This window comes from Trachurus japonicus, chromosome 3 (assembly GCF_045865225.1).
Source record: "Trachurus japonicus isolate A0001 chromosome 3, Traja_1.0".
Lineage (NCBI taxonomy): Eukaryota > Metazoa > Chordata > Actinopteri > Carangiformes > Carangidae > Trachurus > Trachurus japonicus.
The window spans coordinates 8,084,221-8,094,333 of NC_140909.1; positions in this window are offsets into that span (position 1 = coordinate 8,084,221).

A 10,113-nucleotide genomic window follows, 5' to 3' on the forward strand; every position below is an offset into this window, starting at 1 on the left:
GACGGCGCTAGCGCTAGCGACAACACTAAACTATGGGGGCAATTCTTTCTACCACAACAAACACTCAAAAAACAATCAAATATCTATTGGTACATGACTCGAATCCTTACGAGACACCACTGAACTCATATAGTGTACAGTATAAACAGTATAAACTTTGTGTTTTTGCATGTACTGTAGTCACTCACCTCAGATAGCCGAACTCTGAAACATCCTGGAAAGACATTACTATCCGATCGCAGAGTGCCTTCTCCCCGCTACAGAAACAAACACTTTTTCCTTGTTGTGATGATGATTTCTTTACAAAAATAAACGGTCTGAGATATTTTGGACCTTTGGACATTACCACTGCACTGCTCGACCGTTTATTTTTGTAAAGAAATCATCACAACAAGGAAAAAGTGTTTGTTTTTGTGTGTGTTTTTTGCTCCCCCCCAACACTGGGTGACCATCAGCACAACGATTTAGGGGTCAAAAATGACCGGAATTCTCCTTTAAAGGTCCCCTTATAGAAAATCAATATAGAGTAAATACATCTGAAAAAACAAAAAACAATGTGTTTTATGTGTTTGTTGAATTTTGTTTTCAGCGGTTCTACAAATTTTGCACACTGAGCACACACGACCCAGCCCCAGCTACACGTTGACCCAGACTTGTTAGGGTTACAGCAGGGAAGCCTTGTTTCCTGTATTAGACAGGCTCTGTATCTCTATAGCTACACCACAACACAACCACACACACACGCACAATAACGCCGCCAGCGAGAGACACTGCAGACGATAGGTCAGAGCACTTTGGAGCCTCAGCAAGGTTATGCATTGTTGTCTGTCCTATTTCTTTTTCATCCTCTCGCGTTTCATTGTCCTAATGAATTTTTAATTGTCTCGCTAAGCTCTTAAGGCAAGAGATGTGTGTCAGAACCGATAAAGCACAGAGACCACCTGTGGCTGGTGTCTGTTTTTGGCTCGACAGAGGAAAGGGCAAAGGCAGAGATGGCTGAGAGGGGTGACAGGGAGGGGTGGGTTTGGGAGTGATGCTGTGTTTCCTCCACGGGGGCAACAACAAGGCATGTCCGCTCCCGGTTCACGGGAGTCTAAACAATCTCTAAGATGATACTGAGCAACTTATCTCTTTATCCTCTTTATCCTGACCGCTGGAAAAACATATTTTCTTCTCTGACAGTTTAAGCCAAGTGTTATAAGACGGAGAAAGCAGGCAAACTCATGGAATAACATGTTTGTTGAGGTTTGACGATGAGAATGAAAAAGACTGAAACTTGTTTGTTAAAGCAGAAGTAAGCGGAATATTTGTGTTAATATAAGTCTTAAATAGTTATATCTTCCGACAGCAATCACTTATATAGAGTGTTTGGTCTGAAACACGGGTCTGTCAGTCACTCTGCTCTGCTGTAAACCGAGGAGAAAACTTTCCTTGTATCCTACAACCTTTATCCAATGAGGAGAGAGAACGGCATAAAGGGGCGGTCCTCTCTGTGTGTGCAGCCAAGGGATGCGCGTGAATGTGGTGACGTAGGGACGAGGGCGGGGACTGCTAACTCCATCGGCTGACAAGAAGTTAGCCAAAATGACCGGATCACTTACTTCTGCTTTAAGCGCAATCGGTTTTCTCAGAGTATATTGCAGTGGGCTCATGAGTCATGCACAGACTAAACCCTGCACATGTGGATTGAAATCTTTGGCTGACTATCTATAAGGTGAATATTCTGTAAGTCCTTGTTAACTCTCACTATACTCTTAGCTGTAATTTGTTTTTTCAAACTTCTGCAAAGTGTGGTGTTTTTCTCTTCGCTAAAATTCCCCAGCACGTAAATATTACATAAGAAGTCAGTCTCATTTTACAGCTGAAGTGCTGTGCGTGCGTGTGTGTGTGGAGTACTGGGGAGATTTAGAAAAGTGTGCAGCTGGTATGATTTAAAAGTTTGTGCCGAGCCTGTTCTGTTCGGATGTTCCCACCTTCGAGAAAAGAGCAGAAGCTCCTTTGATAGTCCAGAAACACAAGCTCCATCACCCTCTGTCCATGTTGCTCAGTCCCACACCTCGCAGATATGTCAGCTAGATTATTCACCCATAATCAGAGTGTGGCCCCAGTGACGCCACCGGGCCCCGCGCGCCGAGCCTCAGTCAAGTACAGACTGTCGGTGCGGTGGTGTCAGAACTACCTGGAGTCCCTGCTGACGTTGTCCACTATAAATACATGCACCTGCACAGTTCATCCAAAGTCTCCTCAATAAACTCACTATTGCACTTAGCCTGAGTGGTGCTGTCACTGCAGCCTGCCCTCAGCCAGAGGTGGCTCTGTAATATTTATCGTATAGCGGTTTTTACTGTGTTTCGGAGAGGCTGGTATTATAACACAACAGCTTATTGCTCTGGAAATCAAAATCCTGACAAATCCCCATCTGTCACGTCCTCATAAATAAACACAATTAAAATGTTGCGCACCTGCCTAATTAAGCCTTTCAATCGTATTCAAGTTAAAGCCTCAATAAAGATAAATAGTGCAGCTAACAGGAAGTGATATGTTGCTTTTTTTAAATCTCTTTAGTGCAGGTCCTTACTTTTCAACACAGTGGATCAGTCCTTATTTTTCTATTTATACGTGTATGTGTGTAATGTATAGGGCTGGGTTGATATGTAAAAGGCGTGTAGTGAAACCACTCTCGGGGTTGAATGATGGTTATCTCTGATGCCTTTAAGCCTATGTGTGTTTCACGCTGTTTTGGGCTAATGAGAGCTGAAGCCCCATATGGCTTTACTGCATGGCTGAGAGTGAGTGGGTGTTTGCTTACTTTATCAGAAGCTGGAGTTACGTAAACCCTCAAACGACTGTAGGAAATGCTAAAAAAAAACAAAAAAAACAATGAAATTGCAGGTATCAGAATATCGGTTCATTCTGATTAAGTCACAAATATGTAACATTTGAAGTTTAAGTGGTATCATTGGAAGGAATGAGACCATTTTACAATTAAAGCGGTGTTGCTGTTTTTGTAAAAGACATTTTCCTGGACATTATCTATAGGATTATATGGAAATGATGCCATTCCCTACTTTTACTGATGTGCAAGACCAACAGATCATTATACAATGACAGATAATCTTGTTAAGTCTAATCTTGGCATGTTTAATTACCTCCAGTTTGGTTTTATAAGCAGAATATAATAAATATTTTATGAATGGTTTCAACACAGTGTAATGTTGCATAAGCACTACTGTTACTACTAAGTTGTTTGCTGTTTTTTAACCTTGGTTTTAGCTTTGCATGTGACCAATAAACTTATCTATCTATCTATCTATCTATCTATCTATCTATCTATCTATCTATCTAAGTTATTGTTTTTGTTTTCATTTATCGAACAAAAGTTGCAGGACAGATAATATGATCAAAAACATCATATAATGTATATGTTTTATGCACTCACAATATGTATATTTAAGTATTGATTCTCTACCGTGTGTGTGTGTGTGTTTTGTATGTATACACACCCTCCCATCAGCGGTAATCGGTTCGGGCAGCGTAGTGTGTCGTTTATGGCTCTGTCTGCCTCCATCACACCTGTGACTTCCTGTAGCCAGAGGCTTCACCAGCTTTCATAACAGCCATCTGCAGAAGGACATTGGGCTGCAGACTTCAGTCACACTGGACTACAGACACGCAGCACTCAAGCTGCTTCAGTCTCAACACGCATTACGGCTTTTTCAAACTCACGCCACTATAATATATATTTTTATCAATTTTCCCCATACGAAACAGGTCAGCTATAGTGTTTTGCACGAGATTACACAAAATTGGGCTCATTTTCTTTGCGGTGTTTATTCTCTTTGGCTCATATGTGCAGGTCTAAATTGTCATGTAGATAACATTTTCCTGTTCTGTCCCTCTGTGCATCCCCAGGAAAGACACAAGTTTATCCTCTGAGTTCATGATAAGTGAGATCTAAAAAGGAAATACTTAAATATTGAATGAAAAAAGCTGGTGTTGGTGCCTCGTGGTCTCAATAGGAGCTGGTCTGCTTGGTGCCTCTCAGCCTCTCATTTGCATAAAGTGCAGTGATGTATAAAGTACAAAGGAGGTGTGGTAAGTAACAGCGATGCCCAGTGTGGAGCTACAGTGCTTATTCTGTTGTGTCGTGGTCAGAGCGGTGAAAAAACAGCCCAGTGGTTTTTACAGGATCCACAAACCACACGGGGTCGAATGGCCAGTGTCAGGGTCTCCACCACAAATAAAATGTTGATGTTGTGGTGAAAAAATGTGGCTTTGTTTGTTTTATTTAAAAGATTTTTCTTGAATAAAGAAAAAGTAATAGCCCAAAAATCAACTACTGCACATATATGCAACAAAATTAATCATTAAATCCACTTACAGTTTAGAGCAGAAAGGCATGGAGCAGAACTGGCAGCGGGCTGAATAGATGCTGTGCATGTTCTTTATCATATTGAGGAGGAGATTACACAGAGTTCAAGGCTGTCACTGAGCTATTCTGAAGCTTTGCAATCATGTGTCACATATATTCCTATTCTACAGAGCTTCCTTGAATAGTAAATAGTAGGGATCAGGGCCGTGGATAGATAGAAGTAAAAACAAAAAGCAAAACACAACTATGATGAAGGCTACAATACATAAAGAAACAGGATTAACAGATCTGTCAGGTTTGTAGGCCGACTGTTGACCAGGAAATATAACGATTCCTGAGGATACCTTTTTTTAAATTATTATTTACACTTCAAATATACATTTAAACACAGTAAATGTTAGACATCAGCATATATATGATTATATACGATAGGCTACATCGGTATCGACCGATATTCGCCTCATTGACTGAGTCATTGTGCAGACTCGGAGGAGAAGCCTTTTTTTCTTCTCTCTCTTTGGGGGGATGTGACTCTGCTGAGACACAGTCGGGACTAAGAGGGTTTTTGCAGTGAAAATGCGCATTTCACACAATGCGCAACTTCGTGCAGTAGCCTATGAGACTGTAACAGGAGACTGACAATAGACCCGCAGAGTCAACAATACACACAATGAAAGTTACCACAGGAGCTCAGCGCTGCGTGGTGCTGCACTTCATAAACATGCGTCGGCTTTTGAAAAGAAAAACTCCTGGAGGAGATGACACGATGCAAAATGACACCGATCTGAAACGAGAAGATTCAATCGCAAAAGCCGAGTCTCAAACAGACGCCCAACTCCTGCGCGGGGTCTGGCTCCAGGTTTGAGCAAATAGACACCGGTCTCAATTAGAAGCCGGGTCCATTTCTATTTTCTACAAGTTCTTGTGAATGAACAAAACCTCTCAAAGCCCACGATCGCCCGTTTGAGCAGTTTCTAAGCTGCTTCATTCCTGCTGAAAAGTAAAATGCGACCCAGTCTGACCTGCGGGTTGTGAAGTTGTCAGTTTTTTTTTTAAGGCTTACTGTTCAAAATAAATTGTATTCAATAAAAATACAATAATTAATTTTCTAACATCAGCATCGGCCCAGAATTTAGGCATCCCTAATATAAAATACTACATCCACTCCCACATGATCATCCATTGACCAATTTTATCCTGATGTTTGCCTGAAGATACTAAAATACAAGCATTCAAGGAACATTGCATCACCACGGAGATTCAGGAAGAGTATTTATTTATCCCTGCTTCATTGACCTGACCTGACCCGACCTGACAGGCTCCCAGCTGTCACTCCTCCTCCTCTTCCTTATAGCAAACAAACACCTCAGACAGCACCTGCAGCTCTCCACCTTACATAACCACGTCTGCTCGACATCCGCCATACTGTCCATTGATAAGTTTAAAATGTTTTACACAATCTGACACGATTCACTGCTTTCATTCAACTCTGTAACATCTCAATGACCATGTGCCTCAGTTATACAGTATACCATGTGGCATTTTAGGATTAATTCAATGCAGTGTGTATAAGTGCCACGGGAACCAAATAGTGTGATAATGAGGTTTCATGTTAATCGAGGAGGAGCTGGAGAAGTGCCAACAGCTGTTGCATCTGTGTGCACCTCTCGCCTGAGGAGTCAATGATGCTGCTCCTCCGTAGACTGACTCGCAATCTGCAGCACGGAGACGCAGGATGGTTCATATTTTGAATGCTAAGTCGCTTTGGACAAAGGAGTCCGTCAGATGAATGGAATAGACTGCAATTTGAAGCATGGCTGACCCTTGTTACGTTCTGAAAATAAAGTTAATTCAAGAAACCAAATTCATCTGCAGTCTCCAGCAGCACTAGCAGTCTACTTAAAGTAATTGGAAAAGTTTGTTTTCAACTCAGACGCTTTTTGTGTTCTTAATAAAACAGATGAGTAACTTTGAGATGAACAAAGATGAGTGGTCAGAAATACTGATGGAAACTATGGTCCACTTCTGCTTCCTCTGTCTCATCTGACCAGCTTTTCCACATCATCTCTGATCCATTTACTTGTTGTAATGCACCTATACACCACTGGATATCTTTCTCTGAATATCTGAACTTAAAATATCACTTCAACTTTTAAAAACTTTTATATAATACAAAAATTAAGTCTACAAATGTATTGACAGATTAGTGGGAGATTATAAGAAGAGATAATACATCTTAGAAATAGGAGGTTTGTGCTTGATGTGTCCTTTCTGCTAAATCCTTTTAATAAAATACATTTTAACCTGGTGTATTGTTCTTCCCTCATGATTATGTGTTATTTTCTATTCATTTTCAAATTAAAGGTTAAATTAAAGGAAACAACTGGCCAGCAGGGGTGTTTCTAGACACTCTGGTGGCCCCAGGCAAGAGGCACCCCGGAGGTCCCCCACCCCCAAACAGCCGTGGCCAAAAACATGAACTACTAATTAAGCCAAAAATCCCAAACCATTGATAATTCAATTTTGCATACTATGCACAATGATCTGTGTACGCAGCCACTGCAACATCATGTTGTCATTGATATGGACCAGTGTCAAGCCCCTTCCAGCTCGGGGCTTCAGGCAATTGCCTGGGTTGCCTGCCCTGTTGCGACGCCTCTGCTTATTAGCTGTTAGGTCATTTTAAGACAATGTAAGAACTACTCTCAACAAGACACAGCTCTAAGAAGTGCCACATAGATCCTGTATAGATTCAGGCAAACCACAATCTGACAAGCTGCACATGGAGTGAAAACCGTCGAGGAAAAGCAACAAATCAGTCTTGAAACAATATTCAATTCCTCACTTTGCACACATGATCATTTAGTAGAAAATCTTATTTTGACTCAAAGCAGATTCATCTGAATTGCTAAAGCGCATATACAGTAGATGAGAGGTATTTTCTTTCTTTTTTTTCTGCCTTCCTAGCAGATTTGGTTTCACTCAGTTTGGCTGTCCCTGGTTTGAGGCGGATCTTTGGCACAGGCCTCTGCAGGGTTTTTCACACAGCTGCTCTGAAGCTTTTCCACTCTTGATAACTCCTCTTTGTTCGCAGTCACGGTCCTGTTAGAAAGGTTTATCGATTTAAGTCTTTGGCAAGCCAAAGCCGGTTTCCTCTCAAGAATTTCCCCTGTACTCGTCTTAATTCACTGTGCTGTTGATTCTTACAAGCCTCCCCCAAAGGATGACGCCGCCACAGACACGCTTCCCAGCGGGGGGGGGGGTGTTAGATGGGGCAACGAGCTGCTTTCAAACTCCCATCGCCTCTTTGTGTCATGCTTTATGAAGTGTGCATGCCTCGCCTTTTTTATTGCTTCAGTGTTTTAAACATGCAAAAGGTTTTCATATCCTCATGTTTTATTCACGTCTAAATGTTTAGGTCCTCTGATGTCCCACCGGGGAGCGTGTTGCATACGCTTCCCTTGATCTACGCCTACTGACAAAAAAGACACAAATTAGGTTTGATAACGGCTTATGTGACTCACCTGAGGCCGCTTGATTTCCATTTTAATACAGTTGGGAGAAAATGACAGATTTTCCTTTTCTATAAGAAGTAAATTAAAGTTGTTGTTTTTTTTTCCAAAAAGTTAAAAACTAAAGGGGAAAATCCTGCTGGTATAAAAACTAGTGACTGAAATACTAAATCTATACTAGTGTGCATTTTTAACCTTTATTTAGCCAGGAAAGCAAATTAAGAACAAAATTCTTATTTTCAAGTGCATTCAAGTGCATTTACAAAGTGAGTTTTATTGCATTTATAGTATCTACCTGTGATGACTTATTATAAACACAAAGCATGTTTTGTTTTTGTTTTTTTAACCGTTCTTTGTAATTGTCATTTTAAATGTTTGCATTTATCAGTTGTATTATGATTGTTTTGTCTCCTATATTTATCTGTAACGCAGCACTGGTTTGCTTTGATTTAATTTTGAGTATAAGGACAAAATATTACTCTTTAAAGATCTGATGTTAAATATTAAAAGTCAAAAGCATTAAGGACACTAGTGAGGTTTGTATATATTCTTGAACATTTAAAATAGTGTTTTCTTTCTTTGAGGTGAGGTTTTAAACCATGTTCTTTAAGTCTACAACAATGATCCAGAAACGGTCTTTGCTTTACCTTCTAACATTCAGGGTTGACTAGTTTTGTGACCGACGACCCAGAAGACGTCTCTCAGCTCTTTCAGTCTTCGAGCGTCCTCCTCTTCTTCAAACCAATAAAATCTCCAATGGAGTCTCTCTGATTTAAAGAACGCTTCATTAGCTTCGCCATCTGATGTTCCAGAAAAACACAAAGGTAACAACAAACAACACATACGGTAAATCATGTGTCTGTAAATGTCACCTATAGAGAAAAGACACACTGCATCAGTGTCTAAATGTCAAATCAAATATGAGTTCAGGAACATGAGCAGCGGGTTAGAGAGAAAAAGGAAACAAGGGTCCTGGTGCAGTTGTTTAAGATGTAAACGATGTAACAACCTTCATGTTTTTCTGGGTTTTCTATCGCTTCAAATTGAAAATCTTTGTTTTTTGGGGCTGTTGACCAGACAAAATGAACTAATCAGAGACCAATTTGCTATAAACATGAGCACAATTTTACAAACTAAACAATTCCATGATGAAAACAATGATTAGTTGCAGCTCCAGCAGAGCGATGAGGTAGAAAGCCAAACGGTGAAGACTTTCTTTTTCTTTTCCTCTCCTCATCTGTTCTTTCATGTTTTGTTTGCACAATTTACATACAGGTCTTACAAACACAGAATGTTTTTCCCTCTTTATTCACTGCTGTTTTTCATTCCTTCCTTCTTTCTTTCTCTCTCTGTGCAGCCGAGTAAAGTCTAATTCCCTCCTCTTCACTGGGTTTCACCGAGACATCTGCTGTTTATTAACATGCTTGATTAGTCACACTAGTATGACAGACAAAAATATGCTTAATAACAGAATAACTTTATGACTAAACAACTGCAAAGTCATCTTCATCTTTGCTATATGCAATAATGAATATCTGGCTAATGCACAGTCACAGTGATGTATATATGACCAGCATGGATGGACTCTCTCTCTCTCTTCCTGTTGGCTTTCAGACTGTATCAAAGTGGCACAAATAGCAACTCAGGGACAGATAAGTGCAGCCTCTGAGCTATGATCAAAGTTATATGAGGAAAACGTACATCTAAGTGGCCTTCAGTTTCTACCCCTCCACCCCTCCACCCTCCCTGTGACACCACATATGGGATACAAGCCAGTTTGGACTTGGCCTCAGGAGACGGAGAAGGAGGCGCTTGGCAGCTCACAGCTGATCCTCACAGTGCTGCTGCTGCTGCTGCTGCTGCTGCTGCTGTCCCTGGCTGTGTCTAATGACCGCTGTCTATTCTGGGATGAGCGGGCGGTGTTGTGATTGGCTGGAGAGAGGCATCGCAATGTGTCAATGAGCGAGGGAAAGACCCAAGAATAACAATAAAAAAAACTGTCCGGCTGCGAGACCGTGATGCCCACAGCTAATAGGAGCACACGCGAGGGGAGAGCGGAGTTAATGAGAGGAGAACTTGAAGGGCTCTTCCCATTAAGTTTTAAAACCTGGATGTTGTATATAAATCAACACAACTCCAGTGTGTTTGTTGCTGCTGGTTTGCTGCAGATGATCAGTTGTCTAACGCTCTGTTCAGCCAGGAGGAGGACCGTGGAAAATGATTTCTGCG